The sequence below is a fragment of the Triturus cristatus genome, chromosome 2_2 (genome assembly GCF_964204655.1).
Source record: "Triturus cristatus chromosome 2_2, aTriCri1.1, whole genome shotgun sequence".
Lineage (NCBI taxonomy): Eukaryota > Metazoa > Chordata > Amphibia > Caudata > Salamandridae > Triturus > Triturus cristatus.
In genome coordinates, this window is record NC_140582.1 from 712569806 (window position 1) to 712587811 (window position 18006).

The 18006-nt window shown below is 49.4% G+C and overlaps 1 non-coding gene and 2 pseudogenes across 1 annotated transcript; all 3 read left to right on the plus strand.

Moving 5' to 3' along the window:
- Positions 1-232: 232 nt before the first annotated feature.
- On the plus strand, positions 233-2041 carry LOC146862684 (18S ribosomal RNA; annotated as a pseudogene).
- Positions 2042-2971: 930 nt separating this feature from the next.
- Positions 2972-3125, plus strand: LOC146862685 (5.8S ribosomal RNA). The gene has a single exon (XR_014978674.1). It is a non-coding gene; the product is annotated as a 5.8S ribosomal RNA (ribosomal RNA).
- Positions 3126-3533: 408 nt separating this feature from the next.
- On the plus strand, positions 3534-10611 carry LOC146862686 (28S ribosomal RNA; annotated as a pseudogene).
- The last annotated feature ends 7395 nt before the right edge of the window (positions 10612-18006 follow it).

The window sequence follows — 18006 nt, forward strand, 5'->3', positions numbered from 1 at the left end:
CGGCACCCCTGCGTCTCGCTCAGGCTGCGCCTCGGCCTGCCTCGCCTTTCCAGGGGAGGCGGCTGGGCCTGCCGGTGCCCATGTGACCACACCTCTCCACCCCTCCAGCGAGCCCTCCAAAGCGGGTGGGCTCCTTCCCCCAGCAGGCTCCCAGAAGGAGTTGTGCGTGAAGGTTGCCGGTCAGGGAGATGGGCACACGGCCCCCTGAACCCACCCCGTCACCAGGTGCGGCTACCTGGTTGATCCTGCCTGTAGCACATGCTTGTCTCAAAGATTAAGCCATGCACGTGTAAGTACACACGGCCGGTACAGTGAAATTGCGAATGGCTCATTAAATCAGTTATGGTTCCTATGATCGCTCCATCTGTTACTTGGATAACTGTGGTAATTCTAGAGCTAATATATGCCGACGAGCGCTGACCTCCCGGGATGCGTGCATTTATCAGACCAAGACCAATCCGGGCTCGTCCGTCCGCTTTGGTGACTCTAGATAACCCCGGGCCGATCGCATGTCCCCGTGATGGCGGAGATACATTCAGATGTCTGCCCTATCAACTTTTGATGGTACTTTCTGTGCCTACCATGGTGACCACGGGTAACGTGGAATCAGGTTTCGATTCCAGACAGGGAACCTGAGAAACGACTACCACATCCAAGGAAGGCAGCAGGCGCGCAAATTACCCACTCCCGACTCGGGGAGGTAGTGACGAAAAATAACAATACAGAACTCTTTCGAGGCCCTGTAATTGGAATGAGTACACTTTAAATCCTTTAATGAGGATCCATTGGAGGGCAAGTCTGGTGACAGCAGCCACGGTAATTCCAGCTCCAATAGCGTATATTAAAGTTGTTGCAGTTAAAAAGTTTGTAGTTGGATCTTGGGATCGAGCTGGCGGTCCGCCGTGAGGCGAGCTACCGCCTGTCCGAGCCCCTGCCTCTCGGCATCCCCTTGATGCTCTTGACTGAATGTCCTGGGTGTCCAAAGCGTTTACTTTGAAAAAATTAGAGTGTTCAAAGCAGGCCGGTCACCTGAATACTTCAGCAAGGAATAATGGAATAGGACTCCGCTTCTATTTTGTTGGTTTTCGGAACTGGGGCCATGATGAAGAGGGACGGCCGGGGGCATTTGTATTGTGCCGCTAGAGGTGAAATTCTTGGACCGGCGCAAGACGAACCAAAGCGAAAGCATCTGCCAATGATGTTTTCATAAATCAAGAACGAAAGACGGAGGTTTGAAGACGATCAGATACCATCGTAGTTCCGGCCATAAACGATGCCGACTAGCTATCCGGCGGCGTTATTCCCATGACCCGCCGAGCAGCTTTCGGGACAGCCAAAGTCTTTGGGTTCCAGGGGAGTATGGTTGCAAAGCTGAAACTTAAAGGAATTGATGGAAGGGCACCACCAGGAGTGGAGCCTGCGGCTTAATTTGACTCAACATGGGAAACGTTTTCCGGCTCGGGCACGGAAAGCATTGACAGATTGATAGCTCTTTCTCGATTCTGTGGGTGGTGGCGCATGGCCGTTCTTAGTTAGTGGAGCGATTTGTCTGCTTAATTTTGATAAGGAACGAGACTCTTCCATGCTAACTAGTTTCGTGACCCCCAGCGGTCGCCGCCCAATTTCAGGGACAAGTGGCGTTCAGCCACACGAGATCGAGCAATAATCGGTCTGTGATGCCCTTAGATGTCCGGGGATGCACGCGCGCTACATTGAACGGATCAGTGTGGGTCTACCCTTCGCCGACAGGTGCGGGTAATCCACTGAACCCCGTTTGTGATAGGGATTGGAGATTGCAATTATTTCCCATGAATGAGGAATTCCCAGTAAGTGCGGGTCATAAGCTCACGTTGATAAAGTCCCTGCCCTTTGTACACACCGCCCGCTACCGATTGGATGGTTTAGTGAGGTCCTCGGATCGGCCCCGCCGGGGTCGGCTACGGCCCTGGTGGAGTGCCGAGAAGACGATCAAACTCGACTATCTAGAGGAAGTAAAAGTCGTAACAAGGTTTCCGTAGGTGAACCTGCGGAAGGATCATTAACGGCGGAGCAGCCCGAGCGACCGACGGCACCAGCCCGAAGCCCTCGGCACGCCTCCTGCAAGCACACACCGTAAGCACAGGGCCCGGCGTGCGGAGCGGTCTGCGGCCACATGGGGTGCTTGGGTGAGGACCGGGCCTTTGGCAGGCCTCTTCCACTGGGGAGGACCTGACCGACGCGTGAGGGACCGGGGACGGGGGGCCGCCCCCGTCACCTGTCCCTTTCTGGGAGGGGCACAGCGGTAGGCCCTCCACAGATGGACCCAAAGCTCACCCGGCATGACCCTGCGGTTAGGGGGAAACCGAATGGCAGTGCATCCCCGGGCTGGTACCGCCCCACCCTCGAAAGGCCCTGCCGCTGGCTCGGCCCTCATACGCCCGAGTCCCGGCCCGACCGGGTTCCAGGCAACCAAGGAGCGGCCCTTTTCATGTGGCAGGGTGGCCTGGAAGAGAAGGGGCCGAGGGCCTGTGAGGGGACCCCGGCTCCTCGCGGTGGAGGGCGTGCGGGATGGGGAGCCACCTGGCTCTTCCCTACCGGTGCCTCTGACCCAGGCGAGGGTGGAGTGGACTAATCGCCAGCCTGCCGGCATGGCTCGGGCCACCCGGCAACGGACGGCTGATGTGCACGTGGGGCGACCCTCCCTCGTTGCCAGGTATCCGGTTCGACCCAGTCCCGTGTGGCCAGGCCGAGGGATTTGAAGACTCGCGCGGTCCCTCCCGGGTTACTCCGGGAGGGACCGGCGGCTGCGGGGCAGCCTGCTCCCATTGCTCCGGGAGCCCCCTTCCTCGCCGGCGGGTGGGTGGGGGCACTCCCAGGCCAAGCGCCTGGTAACGTTTTTTTTCTCCCAACCGTGCAGTTTGACTCCCAGACAGGAAGCCTTGAACGGGGCGACCGCCCGCAGGTGGGTGAACGTTTTTGAAAAGTTGCCTGTGACTCTTGGCTGTGGATCACTCGGCTCGCGCGTCGATGAAGAACGTAACTAGCTGCGAGAATTAGTTTGAATTGCAGGACACATTGATCATCGACACTTCAAATGCACCTTGCGGCCCCGGGTTCCTCCCGGGGCTACACCTGTCAGAGGGTCGTTCAATCGTCAATCGCCCTGGGGCTTCCCTGGGACGCGGCTGGGGCCGTCGCAGGGTTAGCTCCGCTTCCCTTCATCCTCCCACAAGGTCAGACCCCCCGATCGCCTGTGGCAGGGTCCCTCTCCGGGTCCTCCCACGGAGGTCCGCCGCCAGCGCGCCTGGCCCCGAAAAGGGGTGCCTGGCTGCGTGCCGCACATGGCTGTCTGTGGTGTCCCACTGGATGCCCGCGTTCCCATGCCTCAGGCACCCACCTCCACGGCCAGCCACCCCGGGGAGGGCGAACGCCCTCTAGATCCGATCTGGGGAAAGAGGTCGCACATGCTGCCGGGACACCAGGCCCCTGCTCCGGCAGGGGCCTGGCCTCCCCCGGCAGCTCCCCCCGACACTTTGGTGTTTTTTTTCCAACTATGACCTCAGATCAGACGTGGCGACCCACTGAATTTAAGCATATTACTAAGTGGAGGAAAATAAACTAACCAGGATTCCCTCAATAACAGCGAGTGAAGAGGGAAGAGCTCAGCACCGAATCCCAACAAGGCGGGCGTGGGGAATGTGACGTACAGAAGACCGACTCCCCGGCGTCGCTCAGGGGGCCCAAGTCCTGATGATCGAGGCTCACCCCGTGGACGGTGTTAGGCCGGTAGCGGCCCCCGGCGCGCCGGGATCGTGTCTGCTCGGAATCAGGTTGCTTGGGAATTCAGCCTAAAGCGGGTTGTAAACTCCATCTAAAGCTAAATACAGGCATGAGACCGATAGCCAACAAGTACCGTAAGGGAAAGTTGAAAAGAGCTTTGAAGTGAGAGTTCAAGAGGGTGTGAAACCGTCGAGAGGTAAACAGGTGGGGTCCGTGCAGTCCATCCGGAGGATTCAACACAGTGGGAAGGTCGTGGCCTGGGAGTTCCAGATCACCCCCGTGGGACCGGAGCCTGGGCCCTACCCGGCCCCCGTAGGGCGCATTTCCTCCACGGCAGTGCGCCGCGACCGGCTCCGGGTCAGCTGGGAAAGCTTTGGGGTGGCAAGTGGCCCTCTGCTCCGGTGTTACAACCCCCCTGGCAGCAGCTTCGCTGTGTCCGCGGGCCGAGGGAGATTCAACCGCCTCAGCACCCTCCCCCGGGCACCCCTTCCCAGCCACCCCTCGGGCAGCGCTGGGGCGGGGAAGGGGGACGGGGCTCCCTACTCCCGGGGAGACTGTCAACTGGGGCAGACTGTTCTCAGTGCGCCCCGACAGTGTCGCGCTGCCAGGCGGGGAGGACCACGCCGGGGACCAGGGGTCTGCGGCGATGTTGGTTACCCACCCAACCCGTCTTGAAACACAGACCATGAGTCTAACACGTGCGCGAGTCGGAGGCCAAGCGAAACCCTGTGGCGCAATGAAGGTGAGGGCCGGCGCGCCACCAGCCGTCTCGCCGGCTCCGTCGGGGAGGTGGAACATGACAGTGCGTGAAAGGACCTGAAAGATGGTGAACTATGCCAGGGCAGGGCGAAGCCAGAAGAAACTCTGGTGGAGGTCCGTAGTGGTCCTGACGTGCAAATCGGTCGTCCGACCTGGGTATAGGGGCGAAAGACTAATCGAACCATCTAGTAGCTGGTTCCCTCCGAAGCCGGGTTAAGGCACCTGATGCCGACGCTCATCAGACCCCAGAAAAGGTGTTGGTTGATATAGACAGCAGGACGGTGGCCATGGCAGTCGGAATCCGCTAAGAAGTGTGTAACAACTCACCTGCCGAATCAACTAGCCATGAAAATGGATGGCGCTGGAGTGTCCGGCCCATACCCGGCCGGCGCTGAGAGCCGCAGGGGCTAAGCCGCGATGAGTAGGAGGGCCGCTGCAGTGCGCACGGAAGCCCGGGGCGAGGTCCCGGGTGGAGCCACCGCAGGTGCAGATCTTGGTGGTAGTAGCAAATATTCAAACGAGAACTTTAAAGGCCAAAGTGGAGAAGGGTTCCATGTGAACAGCAGTTGAACATGGGTCAGTCGGTCCTAAGAGATGGGTGAGCGCCGTTTGGAAGGGACAGCGATGGCCTCCGTTGCCCTTGGCCAATCAAAAGGGAGTCGGGCTCAGATCCCCGAACCCTGAGTGGCGGAGACGGGCCCCCTCGTGGCGTCAAGTGCGGTAATGCAAACGATCCTGGAGAAGCCGGCGGGAGCCCCGGGGAGAGCTCTCTTTTCTTTGTGAAGGGCAGGGCACCCTGGAATGGGTTCGCCCCGAGAGAGGGGCCCGAGCCTTGGAAAGCGTTGCGGTCCCAGCGGCATCCGGTGAGCTCTCGTTGGTCCTTGAAAATCCGGGGCAGATGGTGTAAACCTTGCGCCAGGCCGTACCCATATCTGCAGCAGGTCTCCAAGGTGAACAGCCTCTGGCATGTTGGAACAATGTAGGTAAGGGAAGTCGGCAAGTCAGATCCGTGACTTCGGGATAAGGATTGGCTCTAAGGGCTGGGGCATGAAGCGGGGCTGGGCGCGTGCCGCGGCTGGACGAGGCGCCTCCCTCCAGGGCAGCGGCGACTTTGGACGCGAGCCGGAGCCTTCCTGTGGATCGCTCAAGCTGTGGTGGTCGCCTCTCCCTGTGCCCATTATGCAAAATGTAAAGGAAGACCTCAAAAAGGAGAGTTGCCATTCCTGTGCAGCTTCTGTGACCTCACATTTGGAACAAAGATTAGAGTTTCACAACATGCTCGGCATGCGCATCCAAGAACGCAAAATGAGGCTAGACTAGCAGCTCTAGCAAGCAGCAAACCGTCAAAATTATGGTCACAGGAAGAAATACTGCTATTAGCAGAATTGGAAAAAATGTATGAAAACAAGAGAAATATTAATGCGCTAATGGTTCCATATTTTGACAATAAAAACAGAAAACAAATTACAGAAAAAAGAAGAGATAGAAGAGATACTGCAAGCATCAAATGTTTCTGAAAATGACTCTTGCGATAAACCAGAGGTTACAGTGGAAGTAACAACAGAAAATCGCAGAGACTTTATCTATTGTAAACGTGCGCAAAAAATCAAGAACTTTGATGAGCTGGAGGATAGAATCACAGAAGTCGAGAAGTACACCCAAAACATAGAGCAGCACGATGCTGCTATGGATCTGATGGATGAGATAGTAACTTTTATCTCAGAAAACACCACTGATATAAGTCCTGTACCAGCAAATCATACCGAACCAACGAGCGAGCCCAATAATGAGCCTATGAACCCTGCTCAAGATGAGCAACAGACTGCGTCAGTACAAAAGAAGATATCAAAGAAAGATAAGAAAAATGGTAGGCTCAATCGGTCACACAAGAAAAATTATGCAAAAGCAAAGGGCAGCTACAAAGAATACCAGGCAATGTTTAAAAAAGACAAAAAGAAAATTGCCAGGATTATCACTGACGGGGCAGAAGATGCCACTTGCCAAATCAGTGCTGATGAAATTTTCCAATACTACCAAAGCATAATTGAAAAAGAAAACAAAAAAAAAACTAAATTCATGCCGATTGATCAGATACCGGATGAATGGGAAATTAGAAATCTATGTAAAGAAATTACACTGCTCGAAATAACTAATGCTTTTGATGACTCCGATTTAAAGAAAGCAGTGGGGCCTGATAAGATTGGTCTGAATGACTTGAATAAAGTGCATAGCAGGCAACCAAGACTGCTGCCCAGAATTGTATCATCTTAGTTATCGATGAGAAGAGTACCAGAAAGTATAAAAAAGAACAGGTCAATATTAATACCTAAGAATGTACCGATTAGTGAACTTAAAAAATTAGTAATAGGCATCCAATTACCATCGGTACTGCACTCATGAAGTTATTCACAAAAATATTAACTAAAAGACTCATTTTTTGTTGAATTGAATATGAGACATAAAGGCTTCATGAAGGTGAGAGGTTGTCTCGAGAATCTGGCTCTTCTGCAAAATATCATAAAGGGGGCACAAAAGAACAGAAACTCATTAGCAGTAGTGTTCATAGATATCTCAAAAGCCTTCGACTCTGTCAGCCATGGTCACATTATACAGAGTCTAGTAAGCAACAGAATTCCATCATACATCAGAGACATAATAAAAGACACTGACTCAACAACATTTTTCAAGGGAAAGAACAACGAAGCAACTCCTGAAATAACAATGAAATCTGGGGTTAAACAAGGTGACTCTTTATCCCCACTGCTATTTAACATTGCCATGGATCCTCTGATCTGTGATCGTCAGAAAAACGTCAAGATCTTCACATTTGGATCAGATGATCTTATTGAACAAATCTCTGCTCTCGCCTTTGCTGATGACATCGCAGCACCTGGGCAGGAATGAGAAAAAATCTGAAAATCATTGAAAAGTTCAGTAAAACAACAGAATTCAAACTTAATGTGAAAAAGACACATGCATTTTATATCAGTCATCATAAAGATAAAATCCTGATTAACAACTGTAAACCATGGCAGTTTGAAAAAGAAAATATTGAAAACATTCATCCAAGAGAAAGTGAGAGATACCTCGGATTGAACTTTGACCCACACACTGGCCATACAAGCAACAACAAAATGAATGAGGTTTTTGTTAATTGGGCTCAAATACTTGATATTCTACCACTTAAGCCCACGCAGAAAATAGAAATCTTGTGTCAGTACTTGGTCTCTAAACTGTCATTTAAATTGGAAATGACAGGACCAGAAGCTAAAACTTTAAATGTTCTGGATCAAACAATAAAAAAGTACGTCAAACATTTTCTACACCTTCCTACATGCACATGTGATGGTCTCCTATATTCGAAAAGATCATTTGGGGGACTCAGTATACCAAAACTATGTACAACAATTGGTCTAAATAAAGTCAACAGTTTATTGTATCTCAGGGTAGCTCCAGACCTATACATAGCTCATTCATTCATATATGCAGGAGAAGTAATAAATGAAAAAATTGATAACATCATCAAAACACACAAACTCAACATTTTAGACAGTAGGTTTCTGAGTTATGATTTGAAATTGTTAGCAACATATGATTGGAGAAAAGAAGAATTTGAGAAATGGGCAAATCTCCCTGTCCAAGGTGATGGTATAAAATACTTAGCAAGTAATCCAACCTCAAACGTCTGGATCAGCAAGCATATCAAAATGAACTAAAATCAGTACATAGCTGCGCTGATGTTAAGAGCAAATATTTGATATACTAGAGAAACCATCACTAGGGGAAGAAATCGTACATTTGCTACATGTAGGTACTGTAAAGATGTTTGCGAAACAATTTCTCATATTTCAGGTCCATGTCTGAAATCCAAGGACATTAAGATAAAAAGACATATTAAAATTCTGGAATTGCTCATTGATAGAGCAAAAAGGTGTGGTTGGATGGCATATAGGGAACCTCATGTTCAGAATTATCAAGGTGAACTACGAAAACCAGATTTAGTGTTTACCAAAAATGGTACAGCTGTAGTGATTGATGTTTGAATTTGTTATGAAAACTCACAGAATTCCCTTGAATTAGCATTTGAGAGTAAAGTTAAATACTATCAGGATCTGTCACAGCAAATCAAAGATCTCACCAAATGTAACACTGTAAAATTTCATGGCTTTATTGTTGGATGTTGTAGTATTTGGCCTCAATGTAATGATGTTGTTCTGGCTGATTTAGGTCTGCAAACGTCATTCCCATTCAAGAAAAATGTTTGCCTGACTACTTTAATGGACACTCTTAAAATGTGCCAAGTATTCATGGACAATTGAATGTCAAGCTTATGCTTAGATGTACACTTTTTTGCAGCATACAATTCACCCTTATAAAGCATATTGTTTTAAACTGTTGATCCTTCAATATTTAAATGTAGTTATACAGTTACATATTAGTTTATAGTTGACACAAGATTTAGTATAGATGTGAATTTTATAGATGTGACACAAGATTTAGTATAGATGTGAATTTTATAGATGTGAATTTTTAGAACTTTATAGATGTGCATTTTCTAGTTAGATGTGCAATTTTTAGATGTGTATTTTTATAGATGTGTGCTTATAACAATTTAGATACAATTGTGTACATCATAACTATTGAAATGTCTTGAATGATGAATAGGTCTCAAATAATTACATACACATAATTATCACACATTGATTATTGATGTCCTGCTAATCATACATTAATTTCTCAGGACTGTTCGTAGATAATTTTATATTGTTGGAATAATACTGCAGGGTGTACTATCTCTGGCCTATACGTGATCCCAGTTCCAGTGAGGACAGCGTTCAGTGTGGCTGTACTCTGGAGCGAAAGAATGTTGTATTGTTGGCAGCAAAACCGATTTGACGCTGATGGGCAGCATAATAACTCAGAATGAGCCACCCCGAGGTGGTACAGATAGCCAAATGCCTCATCATCTAATTAGGGACGTGCATGAATGGATGAACGAGATTCCCACTGTCCCTACCTACTATCTAACGAAACCACAGCCAAGGGAACAGGCATGGCAGAATCAGCAGGGAAAGAAGGCCTGTTGAGCTTGGCTCTAGTCTGGCACTGTGAAGAGACATGAGAGGTGTAGGATAAGTGGGAGACCCTCGGGCCGCCGGTGAAATACCACTACTCTTATCGTTTTTTCACTTACCCGGTTAGGCGGGGGCAAGCCCCGTGGAGCTCTCATCTCTGGCTCCAAGCGCCTGGCGCCCACCGGGCGCAACCCGCTCCAGGGACAGTGGCAGGTGGGGAGTTTGACTGGGGCAGTACACCTGTCAAACGAAAATGCAGGTGCCCTAAGGCAAGCTCAGGGAGGATAGAAACCTCCCGCGGAGCAGAAGGGCAAAAGCTCGCTTGATCTTGATTTTCAGTATGAATACAGAACGTGAAAGCGGGGCCTCATGATCCTTCTGACTTTTTGGGTTTCAAGCAGGAGGTGTCAGAAAAGTTACCACAGGGATAACTGGCTTGTGGCGGCCAAGCGTTCATAGCGACCTCGCTTTTTGATCCTACGATGTCAGCTCTTCCTATCATTGTGTAGCAGAATTCACCTAGTGTTGGATTGTTCACCCACTAATAGGGAATGTGAGTTGGGTTTAGACCGTCGTGAGACAGGTTAGTTTTACCCTACTTATGATGTGTTGTTGCAATAGTAATCCTGCTCAGTACGAGAGGAACCGCAGGTTCAGACATTTGGTATATATGCTTGGCTGAGGAGCCAATGGGGCGAAGCTACCATCTGTGGGATTCTGACTGAACGCCTCTAACTCAGAGTCCCCCCTAAACCGTAATGATACCGCAGTGCCGTGGAGCCTCGGTTGGCCTGAGATAGCCGGCCTCTCTCGGGGGGCCGGTGCGTCAAGCCATTTGGGAACCGGAGCGCAGACGGAAGGGGACCGTCTCCATCGCCCTTAGACCACCGCATGTTCGTGGGGCACCCGGTGCTAAATCATTCGTAGACGACCTGATTCTGGGTCAGGGTTTCGTAAGTAGCAGAGCAGCTACCTCGCTGCGATCTATTGAAAGTCATCCTTTGAGCCAAGCTTTTGTCTCTCCGAGCGTGGGCACCTGCAGATGCCCTGCTCCACCACTCCCAGGGGAGGGTCCCTCTGCCGCCAGGCCGGCGGGAGGGATGCGGAGGGGGTAACGCGGGCCTGCAGGATGCCGCCTCCACCACGTGCCCTCTGGCACGGGGGCCTCCCCCTCCCATCCCTGCCTCACCGGGGTGTGGAGACGGGTGCCACCATCCCTTGTGGGTCGGCAGGGTGACCAGATGGCCTGGGCCGGCTGGGCTTCCCCTTCCTGCTGCTTCCAGGCAAGTCGAGCAGGGAGGCAAGCAGCGGCAGCCCCGGGAAAGGAGCCTCCTGAGCGGCTGCCTCGGAGCGCCTGTCCACCCTCGGCTGGACTGCAAGGGTGACTGGGTACGGCACCCTTCCAGGTCATCTGGGCATTGGGTCATCCCGGGCCATCTGGTCACCTGGCTGCACGGGCGTCCAGATGGCCCTGCGGGCCGGGTGACCAGATGGCCCTACGGGCTGGGTGGCCAGATGGCCTGCCGGCCGGCCGGGCTAACTCCAACTTTTGTCCTTCCCCAGAGTTCTGTAAGCCCCCACGTAGGGGGCTTAATAGTTGAGGAAAATGGGCTCCCCAGGCAGGCCGGCGCAGAGAGGGCTTGGGCTTAACCCTCCTTGGTTCCAGCTGAGGATCCGGGCTCTAGGAATGGGGTCCACCAGGGCCCTGGGAGGCTCTCACCGGCCTTGCTAGGGTTCGGAAGCTGGGACTGGGCCCGGGCTCCGTCCCAGGGTCCTAGGGTGTGGGAGCCCCCCGTCCTGCAAGCCAGCCTAGGGTCTGGTTGGTGGGGACGGGGTCCACCGGGGCGGCTCTTCCAGCCTGGCTAGGGTTCAGAAGCTGGGACCACGCCCGGGGCTTGTGCTCCGTCCCAGGGTGAGGGAGCCCCCTGCCCTGCAACCCAGCTGAGGGTCCGGGCGCTGGGGACGGGGTCCAACGGGGCCCGGGGTGGCTCTCCCCAGCCTGGCTAGGGTTCAGAAGCTGGGACCGCGCCCAGGGCTCATGCTCACTCCAGGGTCCCAGGGTGCGGGAGCCCCCAGTCCTGCAAGCCAGCTGAGGGTCCGGGCACTGGGACGGGGTTCCACCAGGGCCCAGGGAGGCTCTCCCCGGCCTGGCTAGGGTTCAGAAGCTGTGACCGGGCCTGGGGCTTGTGCTCCGTCCCAGGGTACGGGAGCCACCCATCCTGCAAGCCAGCCGAGGGTCCGGGCGCTGGGGACTGGGGTCCACCGGGTTCCGGGGAGGCTCTCCCCGGCCTGGCTAGGGTTCGGAAGCTAGGACCAGGCCAGGGGCTCGTGCTCCGTCCCAGGGTCCCAGGGTGCGGGAACCCCCCGTCCTGCAAGCCAGCGGAGGGTCTGGGCACTGGGGAAGGGGGTCCACCGGGGCCCGGGGATGGTCTCCCCGGCATGGTTAGGGTTCGAAGACTGGGCCCGGGGCTCGAGCTCCGTCCCAGGGTCCCAGGGTGCGGGAGACCCCGTCCTGCAAACCAGCCAAGGGTTAACAAACATATAGATAACAAAAATATATATAAAACTTCATTATAAGATAAAATTAATACAAGATTAGCAAAAATAACATTTAAATAAAAAATGATAACTGTTTTATACATAATTTAAACAGTATATAAAACCTAATACCAATCTAAAATAAACAACACTAGAGAAAAGGTTGGACTTTGAATGAGCCAGACCTATCATTCTACCTCCAATGTAAGCAAAAGCAGGAAAAGTTTTTCACTTTGGAGGGGTTAGATTTACTATTCCCACTCCAATCTAAGCAACATTAGGGAAAGCGTTAGACCTTGGAGGGCGTAGATTTGCTATTTCCACTCCAATCTTAAAAACACTAGGGAAATTGTTAACATAAGGGGTTAGTGATATAATTCAAATTTTTAAACAAAATCAACACAAAAAATAAAAACATGCTTAAAATTAAAAAAAAAATGTCATAGATAAATGCAATTAAATGTAATGGAAATACAAAAAATCATATTACAAAATTAATTGAAAAAATATAATACAAATTTAAAATATTTTAAATAAATCCATATCATACACATCAATCCCAACTACCTAAAAAACCTCCAATATAAAATTTAAAAAAGTATAAAAACATTATTAATATTAAATTAATTGTTAATTAAAGCAATTAAAATTACAGCAAATAATAAATGAAAAACTATTTTTCAAAATGTTATTATTAAATACACTGATCAATGAATTAAGAATTAATTAAATTAAGCATAAAACAACAATTTTCAATAAATTCTTTAATTAGCATAAAAAAAAAAAAAAAAAAAAAAATCTATTTTAAATATCTTCACACCCTAATCCCCTACAAACCCAATAAATGGCTGCTAAATTAAAAATTACAAATTAAATTGAAGAAAGAAATGTACACGTTAAAAATGTCAAAACTAATTATTATCATAACACTAATACCTAATAGTCAGTCAAGTACAAGTTTATTTGGACCTTAGTCTTTAAAACACTTTCAACTTAAAACATGTTTCTCTAAATGTAGAATAAACCTTATAAAATTGACATCAAATTAAAACAAGTTAAAACAGTTCATTTCTAATATTAAAAACAGATCAAGTTCATTTAACCTTCTGCCTGAGAAGCATTGCCTAAGATCAATCCTATATGAAGGTTCCTTTTCCAGATAGAAAATATCTCCCTAATGCACGTCTCATCTAGATATTTCACATTGTCTATCCCTAACTTTATATTTCTTTAATATAGGTCTCAACCTTAGTTCACTATGCTCTAAAAACCACAAACAATCTAATAAAATGTGGCTAGAATCACATTTCATATTCATTCCACACTAACAAATATTGTTCCCTTATGTGGTCACCAACACAGTAATAAAGGCAAAATAATACGAATCCCAAACTGAATTGTAATATACAAAATGACATCAAAATGACAAAAATCAATTAAGGGAAACCAGAGATATTCATTTTTATTGTCCAAATCTCTTTATTGGTTTTCAGAACAGAGAAAATATAGTGTTACCATGAGAGTGTATCGCTCGCCATCTGTGGCACAAATATGAATAAACATAACAATCCCCAAACTCTACTTATCCACCCTGGAAACCACAGTGCTAAAGTCTCACATGTCTTGATGTGGCAACCTAATTGGTGCTCTCCTCGCTGGAATCGACTGTAGCCTCCATTAAACGGAGAAGACGAATTCTGAGGATTCCAAGCGATAAAGGGACGGCAAAGCACAGGATATGAAGTGCCTTGTGCTGAGAGAGTGAGGGTCAACCTTCTATCCCCAGTATGTACCAGAGGGGGTGGAACCAACGCTGGTAAGTAGGGAGCTGTCCCATACCCCAATGTTTCAGGATATTCTGCAGGGCTGTCCCCAAGGCTAATCCAATCTACTGTCCCCTACAAGATTTGAGAGCAAACGTGAGTGCATTGGTAAACCTAAAATGGTAAAGGCAGTAAAGCAAGAAAGCTGGGTGTTGAGGTGAGTGTCGACATCGTCTAGCAATTGTGTCCAGTAAGAGGTGAGGTTTCAGCACTCCCATAATAAATGCAGTAAGGTGCCAGTGGAACCACAGCCGCGCTAGTACTCAGGTTTGTGTGTGGACGGAAAGGTGTGAGGTACCAGTATGTGCATCTTGGTAGCCCATTTCCCAATGCCATTGCCATTGGCTTGCTGACTTGACCTGTTCGGTGGATGGACGTAAGAGGCCATTGAGTTAAGCGATTAGGTGTCTGTATGATATTTTAGTAACCAGACACTTTTCAAAAGTGGTATGAGAGCGTTGTGCCCTAGGAAGAACTTTAGGATGCATCAACCAGTGCCAAATCTGGAAGTAATGCAGCAACTCAGTTTCAGGTATTGCGTAGTCATATCAGAGTTGTTGCAAGGACAGGGGACCCTCGTCATCAAATAAGTGGCCTATGGACTGGCATCCAGCTGGCTGTCGTTGCTGGAATGCTCTCAAATTTAGTCCTGGTGTGAAATCCGCATTACCAACAATTGGTGTCAACAGGGAAGGGGAACTAAGTCAGGCCATCTCACTCTGCCACTCGATTCCAGACATCTGGAGGTTTTGGTAATGGGGGAGGAATAGAGGCTTCTCTGTCGGGCATTCCTATGCAAAAAAGTAATCTTCCTAAGTTGCTGTCCTGTCACTGCCTCATCCATTAAAAGCCAATGCTTTTCAGATTCCTCCCGGGACCATTCAAGTTAAAACCTCAATTGTACCGCCTGGTAGCAGTGTAAAACATTTGGGATGCCCAGACCACCCTCATTTGGGGTCTGTAGCTCAGCTCTTTCCGCATGTGAGAGTAGCCATCAGCCAATACAAAGTAATTCAGGTCACGTTGCAAGGCCTGTATGGTTTCTGTAGGAGGTTCCACCGGCAAAGCCTGAAAGAGGAATAAGATCTTCGGCAGGATAGGCATTTTCAGGGTGGTCACTCAACATATTTTAATCTGTTGGTGTAGAAGCTTATAATTAAGGGTTGCAGTTGCCTGGGTTGTAGAGGTCAATTGTATACCCAGGTAGGGGATGTTTTTTTTTTGCCCATTGTATCGGGTAGCTGCGGGCAAGGGCCTTCTGTGTGTCTGGCGTGAAAGAGAGATTGAAGCTTGGGATTTATGCACATTCACACGGAATCCTGCCGCCTGTCCAAAGGCTTCCAGTTGATTCAATGAGGCTGGGAGGGAAGTGGACAGCTCTGCCAGGGACATCAGGAGTTCGTCTGCATACATACTGATGGTTTGCTCTTCTCCACCAAAAGGGATTCCTTTAATACCAGGATTATCGCAAACTCTCTCGGCCAGAGGCTCCATATAGAGCGCAAACAGCAGGGGTGAAAGGGGACATCCCTGGAGCATGCCTCTACAAATAGGAAATGGGGCTGATGTCTGTCCATTCACCTGAACAGTTGTGACTGGATGGCCGCAGTTACTAAGAACCCATGAAGAAAAGCATTTGCTGAGTTCAAAGTGTTTAAGTGACCAAGTCGAAGGCTTTCTCTGCGTGTAGGGCCAAAAGCATTAGCTCTCAGGTTGACCATTGGGCCTTATCAATTAAATGTAGGATCCAATTTGTATATTATCGCTACATTGGCGATGGGACACAAAGCTCGCATGATTGGGGGCAATGAGGCCCGGTAGAAGGGGGCCGAGGCGAGCTGCCAGTGAATAGCTTGAAATCGACTTTTAGAAGAGATATCGGCTGGTAAGATGCGCATTGACGCTTATCCTTGCCTGGGTTTGAATGACAACAATGGAAGGTATTTGCAGAGAAAACAGGATCGAGACTGGGTTTAATTAGAATTAAACAGTCGGGTTAGGAGAGGAGCCAAAATCGCGCAGAAGGTTTTGTAAAAGAGCACTGGCAATCCGTCAGGGCCCGGAGCTTTAAGAAGCTTCTGCCTAGCAATGATAGAGGTAACCTCCTCAACCCAAATTGGGTGATCTAGATCGGATGCCTGTTTCGGTGTTAATTTTGGGTTGTGGGCGACGTGAAGATACAGACCCGAACTGTCTTAAGGTAGGTCCTGCCCTTCTCTTTATAGAAGTCTCAAAAGGCAGAAGTGAAATGAGCATCGCCGGTATGTTCCAAGCCATCTGCGTCTAGTATAGCCTGGACTCCGGCAGCCTGTCGCTGTGCCTGTAGTCTATTGACCAAGAGGCATATACACCTATCTCCGCTGACATAACAAGAGTGGCAAAGCTCTGTCATGGTCAATACCCGCCAGTTGTGTCTGAGTGACCTCCAGCTGACGGCAAACTCAGGGAGTGGCGGTACATTTATAAATACACTCGAATTCCTGGACCTGACAGGACAAGTGCTCTCTCTTGCCCCGGTTGAGCTTGTTGTCGCCCCGGAAATTGCTAATAGTTCGCCTCTAACTACTGCTTTCAGGGTTTCCCATAGCGTAGATATAGAAACATCTGCAGTGTCATTGATTACAGGGAGATCCACTAAGGCTTTGTTAATTTGCTTAATGACCGCAGGTCGATGTAAGAGAGTTTCTCGTAGGCGCCAGGTTCTGCGTGGAGACTGCATCGTCAGAAAGGTCAGGGGGAGGGGCACAGCTGCATGATTGGACAAGGAACGGGGTTTCATCTCTGAGGCTATGACCATAGATTGAATGCCAGAAGTGCCTAGGAAGTGATCTATTCGGGCAAATGTTTTATGTGCTTGGGAGTAAAATTTGTAGTCGAGTGTATGTGGGTGTACAGTACGCCAAATGTCACCCAAACCAATTTCCACCAAGCAGAGCGCACTCTCCCGAGAGAGGGCCCCGGTTTGACCTTGGTGTTGGGCATATCCATCTAGGTCATTATTAAAAACCAGATTAAGTCACCCGCCCCAAGAGCACTAGACGACCTTGTGTAGCCATACCATCAGCCACTGCCACTGCGTGATGTTAAAAGTGTTCCTGTCCCTCATTAGGAGTGTAGCGTGTCCCCAGGGTAAAAGTGTAAATGCCCAGAGACACTAGACGACCCTGTGCAGCCATACCATCAGCCACTACCACTGCGTGATGTTAAAAGTGTTCCTGACCCTCATTAGGAGTGTAGCGTGTCCCCAGGGTAAAAGTGTAAATGCCCAGAGACACTGAGTAAATCAGTAATCTACTCCTAATTTCGGCCTGATTGAAGCCTATCTTTCCTCAGAAGGAACTGGACACCAGGATCGCTACTCCAGCAGTTTTTGAGGACCAGAATTGGTGCGGAAATGCCCTTCATCGCATTTTATGCTAGTCACTTGCAAGCAGATGGGTTTCTTGGAGAAGGCATATGTGGGCTCCCGTGTGTTCGAGATAGGAGAGTATGACTCTGCGCTTAGTAGGATTATTGAAACCCTTCACGTTGGGAGTAAGAATCTGTAGGCTATGTTGCATAGTGTTGGGGGAAGAGATTCCTATGAGGCCTCCTCAAGATAAGAAATGGGTCACTACATGTATTCTGTGGTGTGAATTGTGGAAAAGCAAGAGAGGGACACATTGAGGTAGTGATATGAGACCGCCATCCATAGGTTCCCCCCAAAATAAACTAAAGAAAATTGGAAACAGAGTGGACAACCAAGGACACATTGTCCAATAGAGTCAGTGTTCAGGTTCAAAGACCCAAATGGAAAAAGGTATTGGAGAGTGTGTAGTGGCCCAAAGTTCCTGTCCCCCACCCCTGCCAGAACCACCTGCCTTAAATGATAAAATAGAGGCTTTACAGGCAGGTTAATGGCACATTTGCACTAGCACAGTCTCCGGTGAGCGTCTGTAGTATCACCTGCTGTTCTCTAGCCATAGTAGATGTGTCAGGTTGGAGCCCCGTGGTCGGTGCCCCAGCGCTCCTCCATATTGGTGTCTGCCGCCCCCGCTCATGCTGGCTACTCT